The following is a 12300-nucleotide window of genomic DNA, read 5'->3' on the forward strand; positions in this document are numbered from 1 at the left end:
CATTCACAACACATTTCTACACCTACAAAACACACCCACAATATGCATCCATACCAACACATGCCCATACCTGTTCCCACAACACATCCCTACACTCACAACACACACCCATGCCAAACACACAACCCATATCCACACCTATAACACAATTCCACACCTATACCCACAATACCCATCTAAATCCACAGCACACTCATACCCATACCACATACACACACACACACACACACACACACACACACACACACACACACACACACACACACACACAACATATACATATGCACACACACATACACCGATTCCCTTGTAAATGACTGTTGGGCTCAGCAGGTGTTACTGTTGGGATTGTGTTCTGTCAAAGAAGAAAATATTAATTGTATTTTAAGCTTCTGTAAGTTCTGGTTTTGTTAGTTATCCTGTATCCATGTTACTCAAGAGTGATTATTAAATAAAGGTTTCTTTATAAATATATATATTTATAATATTATATTAATAATGCACATTCTGCTTAGATACTCATTTGCAATTTGACCAAATATCACAGAGTCTTTAGTTTGAGGATTTTTTGTTTGTATTGCTTTTTTATTTGTTAATTACTTGGTTTGGGGGGGGTTATTTTAGGTGCCTACATATCTTATAAAACTTCTTCATTTGATTTGCATTAAGTAATTCTTTTTTATCTAAAAGTAGTAATATCAAGTTAGACACTAATCTTAATGTCTCAAACTTTATGTAACCAAATTTCTATAATGCTATCTACTATTGAGTCCATTTCTGACACCTCAAGCAGCACCAGAGTGAACCTGTGGTCCTTGTTAGCCAATGTTAACGACACAGGTACATGGTGGTTATGGTCGCCAAGCTGAGAGTGGCATTTCTAAGTGGAGACATTTGCCTACATCGGTGGTCTAGCAAAATCAGGGTTTCTTTGTTTATTTGTTTGGCTGTTTGGTTGGTTGGCCTTTGTACCATTTTGTACATTACATTCCTCTGAAGATGTCTTGTGGGTATAGGTGTAGGTATGTTGTGTAAGTATGGGTAGATATCACACTTTATGTGAAACTAAAAATCTTTTCATTATAGCATGCTGGTCATTTATCGATGATGTCATATCCACAGAAATCACATGGGCACTGGGCTAGGAAAATATCCTTAGGGGTGGTTTGGTGGCATAGTGATGAGCATAGCTTTCCAAGAAAGACAGACATTAAAAACACTGAGGTTGGGACATGGGGAGGAGTTAGACATATTTCCTTGTGCTGCCATATACTGGGGCTCACATTAGGAAATATTTGTTCTCTCAGTTCTCACCACACCTGTAGAACCATGTTTCCTGTGGAAGCAAGAGGGCAGGTTCTCACCTCCCCACTTCCTCAGCTTGAGGCTGAGCAGCTCAGGTTTGTGCCTCCATTTACAGGACTTTCTTTTCAGCAACCACACATATCTCCTTTGTGCTCATCTTGCAGACACACAGGTCAAGAAGGATGATGCCATCTTCAAACTCACAATGGCATCTAAAAAGACTCTTTCTGTGAAGAATGCCACATTCCCCAGTTTTGGGTTAGGATATGGACAATATGTAGTATGATGTCATGGTCCACCCACTACAGTGAGATGTATGTTAAAGAGGAGCCACATAAAATGAAAGGAGCTCTGCATGGACCTGTGTAAGAGGACATGGTGCCATGTGACTTGCAGTATGCAACTCAGTGGGAAATAGGAAAGCTTAGGGGAAAGTTTACCCAGCTCTAGTTCTCTTCCAGAACATCTACACAGATAGACTCTTAAATTATGCCTTTTATAGTAAACTATAAATTATCTGTGAAATATGATCTTAATTTAGAAGTTACTACGTTCTATAAGTCATTGTTTTATGTGAACAGTCTTACAGAAAAACACCTATTAAACATGTAAATAATCTACACATATTCATTAATACATGTCCAAAGTTAAAGATTAGGTCATATAATCATAATTTTGAAAACTCTCTAAAGAAAAGAGATGACCTTTGCAATTGCATTGGGAGAAAATCCTTCAAAGGACACTACCTACAAGATTTGAATGTAAAGTGTATAGTTTAAGTCTCTCAAATTCTACCTCTCCCATCCTTTCCCAAGCTCCAGTTGTGATGCTGGACCAAAGATTTTCATGGGTCATGTCATCTTTGATTTATGTTGGTATCTATAACAGGAAGAGATGAGACAGCTTCCCCAATTCCTTCCTGTTTACTTCTGTTGTACAGTCTGTATGGTTTCCCAGCAAACCCTCCAGGCACCAGGACCAGCAAGGCAGGGCTTTCCCCCAGACACTAAGACCCTGCACAGAGGAGCCCTCATCAGTGCTCAAGTCATGGAGAGGGTCCTCCTCAATAGTTAAGTGACACATGCCACTTCGTTCATCCACCTCTCTGAAATATTCATCAATTTTTGCATTACATTTTCTTCATTAAAATAACAGACATATCCTGTGTCTTCATGGTTGAATTCTAACAGAATCAATCATCAGTCATTCTTATATACCCATTGTTCAATAAGCATGAACAGAAGCCATGTGTGTTTGTATGTCTTGTGTCTGTGTCTGTGTGTGCATGTATGTGTGTGTAACAGTATGGTCACTGAACAAAGTTGAAAATGAGTGCTGAACCAGAAATTCTCCCAGCAACTAACCTGAGTGCCTCTTCTCTGTCTCTGTCTCTGTCTCTCTCTTCCTCTTCTTCTCCCTCTCTCCCTCCCTCCCCCTTTCCCTCCCTCATTCTTCTCTTCTTCCTTTTTCTCTCCCTCTTTCTCCATCTCTTCTTCCTACTTCTTTCTTCTCCCCCTTCTCTCTTTCACATACATTGACAAAATAATGGTTAAAAATATTCATTTATCACTCTGGTTCTTTTTCTTCCTCTACTTCACAGTACTCTCAAACTGTGTTTTCTCCCCCACGATACTAACATATACAATTTACCACAATGCTATTCTGATCTTTACCTGTTTCTTCAGTTGACATTTAAGCTTTTTACTTTAAATTTGAAGGTTCAATTTGTTAGCTCATTTATCATCTTTTTTCCTACTAGATGAAAAGCAATTCTACTAAGTGCCCACAGATACCTCTGGGAGACCTGACCTTCTATATCTCCAACTCTGCAGTCAGACTTTTCCAAAGATATCTAAACAGATGCCACAATCAATCACCTTTGAAGTCAGTACCTCATCTGTAAGGCAGCTCCCTCACTGCTGCTCCACAGATGTGCACTCTTGCTGGAGATAAATTAGTTTGTTGAGAATGATTACTAACCCCACATTCACAGATTTCAGAAATTCTCAGTTATTAAAGCTGGTGCTGAGATGGAGAAATAATTTTTATTTATTTACTAAAGGGAAATGAAATATTTCCAAATGAATTATGGGATAAAAAATATTAAAGTAGAGAGTCGGGACTTTCAGAATAGCAGAATGAGAAAGTCAATAGAGGCTCCCAGGCAAACAATTTTACTGAAGCCAATTGAAGAAACATATGTCTGTAATCCCAGCACTCACAAAGCACAGGCAGGAGAGCCTGAATTAAAGGCTAGCTGAGCTATACAAGTACAGGATATCTTAAAATATATTCACCACAACTCCTTTTCATACAGAAGTTTTACATGATACTAGGTGTGTGTGTGAGTGTGTGTGTGTGTGTATGTGTGTGTGTGTGTGTGTGTGTGAAATAGATATACAAATCAAACATTTACTGATAATAAATAATTAAGAAAATATTTAAAACAACTTTGGTATCACAATTTTATCATTTGTTAATGATTAAAGCAATTTTTTACACCAATGAAATGGGTGTAGTTATTTGTACATAAAGAATTACATATTAGCTGAACATTTGACAATGTGAAACAGGCACAGAGCATATTTTTGACATTTTTCAGAGTTGGTAAGTATTTTATAATCGTCAATACTGAGAACATTACTTCTCACATAAACACATAATACAAAAAGGCAGAAGTATGTTCGGGGCCATTTCAGAAATTTTTGCAATTTCTGTTCTAATCTCAAACCAAAAGTCACTGCTGATTTTAATGAGATTAGAGTTAGCAATCAAACAGTAATTACAGCATCAAACATTCTGAGTGGGAAGATGGCTCAGTAAAATAAGAGCCCCTGCTGTGAAATCAAGAGGATCAGAGTTCAAATGTCTTGCTCTCACATAGAAGATCGGCATGACCAGGTGAACCTGAAAAGAGTGCTGGAGGGCAGAAAGGGGTGAGTCCAGAGCTTGCTGGCCTGCCAGCTTAACTCAAATAGTGAGCTTCAGTCACAGTGAGTTACATTTTCTCAAAAAATAAAAGTGGGAATAGGAGAGCTTTTAATCTCCTCCTCTAGTCTCTACTTGTAAGCACAGGAACACAGAGAACTGTATAGAAACATGTAGATATACCACCCACAACACACACACACACACACACACACACACACACACACACACACACACACACACACAAATGAATAAATAATAAATAAAATCAAACAGTATAATCATAAAATATGCTGATTTGATACACTATGAAAAATGATGGGAGAAAAGTATTAAAGGCCTTTGTTTGGCATAGTTAAACCATTTTGCTTCTCCATAAAAAGTAAAATTTTGTATGTGCAGCACAAATATGCAGTTCATAACACAAAATACTGATATCAAATCTAAGCTGAGATTTTTCAGGCAACAGTCACTCACATTATGTGGCTTTACAGCATGCTCACGGCCAAGTGTGCTAGTTGTATGTTCATGATCAAGGCTGTCTTGAGGTTATGTGATGTAATATGGGCTACTGCCAGAAACACCTTAGATTCATTAGAGGTTGGATTTTAAATTGTTATGTTCATTATGCATTCAGAAACCTTTTACTACTGCCAAATTTTCTATGACTCGCACATTGTGTTTCATCACAAACAACAGTTTAAGAAGCTATGTCACAGTGAGTTTAAAGCCATGCGAGCAATAAGAAGATTTTAATCTGAAACAAATCATATTTTTAAAAATCCGTCTTGACTCTCTTCCAACTACTTTGAGGAATGTGCCAAATGGAGACACATTCATTCATGAAAACCTACTAAATGTTGGTAAAAATTGTTCTTGCCCATCTGTTGCATGCTTTCCCTCCAGTTCTGTTAGAGGCCTTTCCCTGGACCTCAGCTGCAGGTGAGACCCAAGAAGAAAATGAATTAATTCAGCCAAGTAACTAAACAAATGACAAAACTAACAAAATGAATCAGGGCATTAGTGTCTAAAATTCCTGCAGTATATTTCCTAAATTGTCTACTTTTCAACCAAAACACTGTGAAATTTACATAGAAACAGAAAAGTATAAGTTACACACAAGGATGAATCAGTCAAGAAAACTGCTTTTGAAGAGGTCTGCATGGTGACTTTTAAAAAGACATTTTAAGAATGTATAATTAAGCAAGCACTGTTTATGTGAAAATATCATTACCACCTCCCATCAAATAAAGTAAATAAAAATACAAAATTTATTGAAAAGAACCACATTAAAGGATAACTAGCAACATGGATGTTTGAAAAAGCCTTAAGGGATTACATTATCTTTTCTAAAATTACTTATATCTCTTAAATGAAGTGATGCCACCGGAGCCAACATTATGCTCCCTTGGAAAGCTATCAACCATCTAACAAAATACCCAGCTCCAGGGATGAGAAACCTCCTTTCAAGTTGTTGGTTAGGGAAATGCAAAAGAACAATATAAGCCATTGCTGTTTCCCTTGGTTCCATTCAGAAGTTAAAGGTAAATCCCTTTTGCTGAAAATAACATGTACCTTGAACATAGGACTCAAGATCCAAGCTGGATCTCACTTGAAAGCCTCCTACTTGAAGAAGAGCTTTCATAGTACCAAAAAGGTGCTTTGCAAGTTGCCAAGGGTGGGAAGCAATCAATAATTCTACCTAGTTGTGACACCTCTGAACCACAACAATGACCAATCCTGTAAGATAATTCTACAGGTGCAACAGTGGTACTCACAACCTGGCTGCAACTGATAGCTGTCAAATCGGACTTAAGGCCCAATCAATGGGAGGGAAACAATGTCTGGTACTGGAAACGTAGCCAAGTATCTGTAGCTGAAGATTTCCTGTGTCCACCCAGCTCCTGCAGCCACCCAGCCCCAAGTAAACACACAGAGACTTTTATTACTTATAAACTGTATGGTCGTGGCAAGGCGTCTTGCTATCTAATTCTTATATCTTAAATTAACCCATTTCCATTAATCTATAAGTTGCCATGTGGCTTGTGGCTTACCAGTACTTTTACATCTTGCTTCCTCTGTGTCTGACTGGTGACTCCTGGTTCAGCCTTTCTGCTCGCAGAATTCTCCTCTCTGTTTATACTGCCTATACTATACTTTCTGCCTGGCTACTGGCCAATCAGCAATTTATTTATCAATCAATCAGAGCAACACATTCACAGCATACAGAGCGATATCCACAGCAACTATCCAGGACTAGTGAGGTCATAAATCATAGAGGAGAACTTAGTACTACCACTTTAGTAGCATATTTCCTCACTGTGTTCCAAATACTTATCCTTATACCCACAGATAAGTGTAGCTCTCACCTTTCATCCAAGAAACTTCTTTTCTCAGTATACAGAGACCATTACAAAAGGCCAAATTAGTCAAAACACAGAAAACAACTCACAACAAAACACAGCTCCAATACCTAATGTTCAGGGAACAATGAAGAAGAGGGATGGAAGGATTGTAAGAGCTAGAGAAGCAGGGGATGTGTTGTGAGTTTATGTCTCTGAAAAACAATAGGAAAGATATTCCACACCCATAATACTGCAACAATATGGCTGCCTAAATAAGGAAAACACCAATAAACAAGCTAAGGCAGAAGGGGGAATGTTTATGAGGCCCAGCCCTAACAAAGAACTATAGGCAAACAAGGAATGCTAAGAGAGAAAATTAGTCTTCCCCAGAGATGAGAGTTACTCACCTAATTATTCAATACTAAGTGGTCAGTCCTGAAATCATGCACATACAAGCAACACTAGATGGACTCATTAGATCGTATTTATGTATTTGTGCATGTATATATGTAACAAAAATAAGTAAAGAAAAGGAGGCCATGACTTTGAGAGAAAGTAAGTGGCAGATGTCAACGGAGGCTTTGAGAGAAGAAAGAAAAGGAAGAAATTATTTAATCATATTTTAATTTTTAAAAGAATGTGGAAATGTACTATTACAAAATAAATATGATTGGAAGAGTGTATTTGTCCCCAATAATTGGGGGGAAAAATCAGTGAACTTGAAGGTACACATGCTCTGAAGAATGCAAAGAAATCAGGATAAGAAAAACAGAATAGCCCAAAAGCAATAAAGTATGTTATCTATACAAATCAAGATGTGGTAGTATGTAGGTCTAGAAAGTGAGAAGACGCCGGGCGGTGGTGGCGCACGCCTTTAATCCCAGCACTCGGGAGGCAGAGCCAGGCGGATCTCTGTGAGTTCGAGGCCAGCCTGGGCTACCAAGTGAGTTCCAGGAAAAGGCGCAAAGCAACACAGAGAAACCCTGTCTCGAAAAACCAAAAAAAAAAAAAAAAAAAAAAAAAAAAAAAAAAAAAAAAAAAGAAAGTGAGAAGAAAGAAATAATACTTAGATATAATGATTAGAATTTCTTAATACTTTATTTAAAAGAGCATTAACCTAAATGCCTAAAAGTCAATAATTTCAAATAGAGTTACAGTGAAAAAGACACATGATACTTAAAAACGCTGAATGTAAAAGAGAAAATCTTGAAGCACTAAGAGCAAACTGACTCATCATGCAAAAGGGAACCCCAAATAAAAATATAAGCTGACACTCTGTCAGAAATATTTGGAATGATGGGAAACACAAGTTAAACATACAAGCAACAGTGAAAGGAACCAGGTGGGAAATAAGATTTACACAGCAACGTCTGAAGGCAGAAGCTTGCATTCCTTTCTTCTCTCAGCTTTGCTAAAATCAAGGACTGGATAATGAAAATAGCAATATATCATCGTATTTTAGTAGAACAGCAAGAGTGAAGAACAGAGCTATATGGTAACAGTTTCTATATTTAAATGGAACTATATTTACATCAACCTTAAAAAAATAGTTAACCTCCGTTATAAAATGAAGTATAACTACAATGAAAATAAGTCAAAAAGTATAATTAGAGATTTATTAATGGGAAATGAAATGTTATAAAACAGTAAATTTGAAAGAAGCATACAGTAATCTCATGGTGCAATGGTAGTGCATCTGACTCCAAAAGGATATATAAGAGACTAGAGAACCATATAATGTATAAGACATTTGAAAGAGAAAGGAAAAACAGCAGGTGTAAACCTAATAGCATGAATCACAACATTGACATGACTTACTTAGGTCAATAAGAATAAGCTTTCTGATTGGTTAAGAAAACAAGATCCATCCTTGAGTATCTTCATTCAGGTGGTTCACTGTTCTCTTGACCTATGTGCTGATCTTTCATACTGATTTACTTTAAATACAGTTTCCTCATTACAATGGAAGAAAAAAAGAGGAAATGAGAAAAAGAATCCACTGCACACAATAAATACAGGAGGTATGATTTAGATTCCAAGACACAAATATGATAAAAGATAAAGGAGAGAAGCCCATGTAAGCCACAGCCACGAAGACTGAAGTAACTATACCAAAAGCTCAAGATGCAGAAAGATTGAGATAAGAAAGAACAGTAATGACAAAAATCCCAATTTGATGAATACTCAACAGTCATAAATAGATGGGCACCTAACGTGTCTTCTAGATAACTGAGAAATCATCACAAAACTGAGAGATTCTAAAAGAGCAATATAGAATTGAAAAATAATCAATAATCAATATCCCACTTCCAAGACTGTGGAGGACCAGCAGAATGTCAAGCAAAAATGCACATACTATAAATAAATTAATCATGACTCAGACATTCATGGAACTCATTCAACATCCACAAATACAGATGATTCTCAAGGGATGTGAAACTGCCAAGGACTCTCAGAGGGTGGGACACACTTGTGAATACATATATGTATGCATATGCACATACATAAAGAACTCAAATACATATGTAATTGCTATATAAATACATATAAAACTTATATAGAATTTATATATAACTCCATATAAATAAAGGATATGTATATATACAGCATATATGTATATACATGTACATATAATAAACTCAAATCACTAGCTTTAATTTCTTTCCAGGAAAAATGGCCCAGGTCCAGGTTAAACCAATTTGAAGAAGAGAGACCTATCTTAACAGAAGAAGGTGGGGATAAATAGTGGAGAAAGGGGGTAATGAAGATTAGAACAGAATTAAATCAACAGGAATAGAAAACCAGTAAAACCAAAAGATCATTCCTTGAAAGACCAATAAAATTGCCATGAAACCATATACACACAAACAACAAAAGTAACTCAACACATTGTGTCTATATATTTGTGCACACACACTCAAAGTGTGTGAGTGTGTGTGTGTGTGTGTGTGTGTGTGTGTGTGTGTGTGTGTAACAATAATAAAGAAAGAGAGGTTATCAACTTTACATGAGGGGCAAGGGAGGCTCTGGAGGGAGAATATGAAGTGAAAAATCAAATTTCAAAGAAGTAAAAAAAACTTTGTCAATCTTTAAGGAGATTCACAAGGGAGAAGACCCAAATGAGTAAATTAGGTGTGAAAGATAAGTTACTAATCATTATTGAAACTGAAGTCTACACTATGAAGAATTTTATGTTCTATTTTTGGTGCACCCCACACCAAATAATAAATACATGCAAAAAGTATCTTAAAAGAATCACACAAGTATATGGATCTTGAGGTAGAACTATTTCCAGATCATGATGAACCACCACACTGATTTCCACTGTGGCTGTGCCAGTTTGCACTACAGCTAACAATGATTAATTGTTCACATGGCCCCACATCCTTACTAGCATGTGCTGTCATTTGTTTTACTGATCTTGGTCATTGGGCCTGGGGTAGGATAAAATCTCAGTTGTTTTAGTTTGTAGTCCCCTAATGGCTAAGGACGGTGACCATTTCTTTAGATGTTTCTCGGGCATTTGTTTTGCATCTTTTTCTGAAGGAAGATGGAGGAGTGGATCGAGGGAAGGTAGGTAGGGTGTGTTGGGGGGAGTGGAGGGAGGGGAAACTGTGGTCACGATGCATTGTATGAGAGAAAAATCTGTTTTCAAAAGAAAAAGAAAGTAAAAAGAAATAACTTTCAAAAAATCATGAAATAAAAATGTGAAATGGCAACATGATGTACTTGACCATAATTTCACATCTGAAGAAAGATAGCTACAAATTGGTATGCCTTAATATGTAATTGTATCTTAATTTCAAAAACATAAAAATAATGACATAAAAATAAAAAGAAAGAAAATGCTGTGTTTGGATCTTTAATCCAATATGATGGAGATGGGGCTTTGGGAAAGTAATTAGGTCTGAACAGGTTTGGTGCCCTGATGGGAAGAGACAGGAAACAGATTTATGTGAGTTCACAGCAGGAAGGCATCTCTCTCCAGCCCAGAAAGAGGATACCCTCCAGAAAAGCATCTACCAGCACCTTGACCCTGCACTTCCCACCTGAGGAACTGTGAAAAACAAACAGCTGCTGTTTCAGGCTCACAGTCCACAGCACCTGCTACAGCAGCCAAAAATGAAAGATATGCAAGAAAAAGCTTGAGATTTAAATATACAATTAGAACTTATCCAGCAGCAATAAAAACTTTTCACCATAATGTAATAATCAAATAATTAATAAAAATTAAACATATTTTTAAAATGGTCAAAAGTGTGAATAGATATGTCTCCAAAGAAGATAAATGGCTATCCGGCACAGAAAAAATAATCAATGTTATTATCCATCAATCAAATGAAAATCAAAACAATAATGAGATGCCACTTCACACTCACTAGAACAGATGTGAAAACGCAGGTAATAAATGTCTGCAACTATGTGCTAGGAATGGAAACCTCTATTTTATATACTGCTGGCCAGAATATAAACTGTTGCAGGATCTCTAAAAGATATCAAATGGCAATGCATCAAGGTGTAAAATAGAGCTACGATAAGTTCACTACTAGCGTAATGGAAACATACATTTTTACAAAAATTGGAGAAATAAAATGTGCTATATCCACAGCATAAAAACATTATTGGCAATAAAAAAGAACAGAACAGTAATACATGCTTCAACATGAATAGACTTTGGAGACATTATCCAGAGTGAGGCAAGCAACTTGCATGAGATGTCTAAATAATCAAATCTATAACAAGGGGAGGCAGAATAGTGGTTATTTGAGAGTAAGGGAATAATATTGGGGGAAAACAACTGCTAAGAGGTATTGTGTTTATTTAGAGGTATGAAAGTTTACAGGTACAATGTGGTAAAGGTGGCATGAGGCTGCATGTTAAAGGGCATGCATTTTTTAGAAAGGCTGAATATGTTGCCAAAGGTCGCTTGTTTTCAAGGAATTGGGGAAATTATCTGGTTGCTTTCCACCAATTCCTGCTCTAACAGACAGGCTTATTTACTGCTTCCTCTGTAGTCCTAAGTTAAAGGAATGAATAATTTTCTGTAGCTGCCATGAGCTGTCCACATGCTTTATAGGTTTAACACAATATAAATTAAAATTCTGTTGCATTTCTATAGATGAGAACTTAGGTGGCTTCTTCCTTTCATAGACTTCATGAAAAAACTTACTTTCCTGAGGCCACAGGTATTTCTAGGCATACCATCTCCTTCCATTTTAACAGCAGCAATGGCTGGTAGAGTCGTCCTCAAATTTCATTCCTTGGATATTGTTTTCTTTTGAGTCTCTCTCTTCCTCTTAGGAAGATTCATTTGGCTCTTTTGAGGCCACCTGTATAATCCCTGGTTGTATCTGATTAGCACCCTCATTCTGTCTGAAATGTATTCCTTCACACTATGTAAGGCAATGTATCTCACCAGAAGGGAATTGAATGTGGATTTCTCTGAGAGCCTAATCCTTTCCATTCTTTGGGTTGAACATGGCTATTCACCATAGCAGTCTTAGAAAACCACCTCTCCTTTTGCTGGCCTCTTCTCACTATGCCACAGCCTTCCTGCATCCTTATTCTCATCTTCTATTAGCATTCACCTATTCACCAATCATAGCATTCACTATGCCACAGCCTTCCTGCATCCTTATTCACATCTTCTATTAGCAAAATATCACACATGTCATATTTTGCTTCATGTTGTGGTGCATTGTTTTTATCAGCAATTGTATCA

This window comes from Peromyscus californicus, unplaced genomic scaffold, assembly GCF_007827085.1.
Source record: "Peromyscus californicus insignis strain IS unplaced genomic scaffold, ASM782708v3 Scaffold_12__1_contigs__length_115047231, whole genome shotgun sequence".
NCBI classification, from domain to species: domain Eukaryota; kingdom Metazoa; phylum Chordata; class Mammalia; order Rodentia; family Cricetidae; genus Peromyscus; species Peromyscus californicus.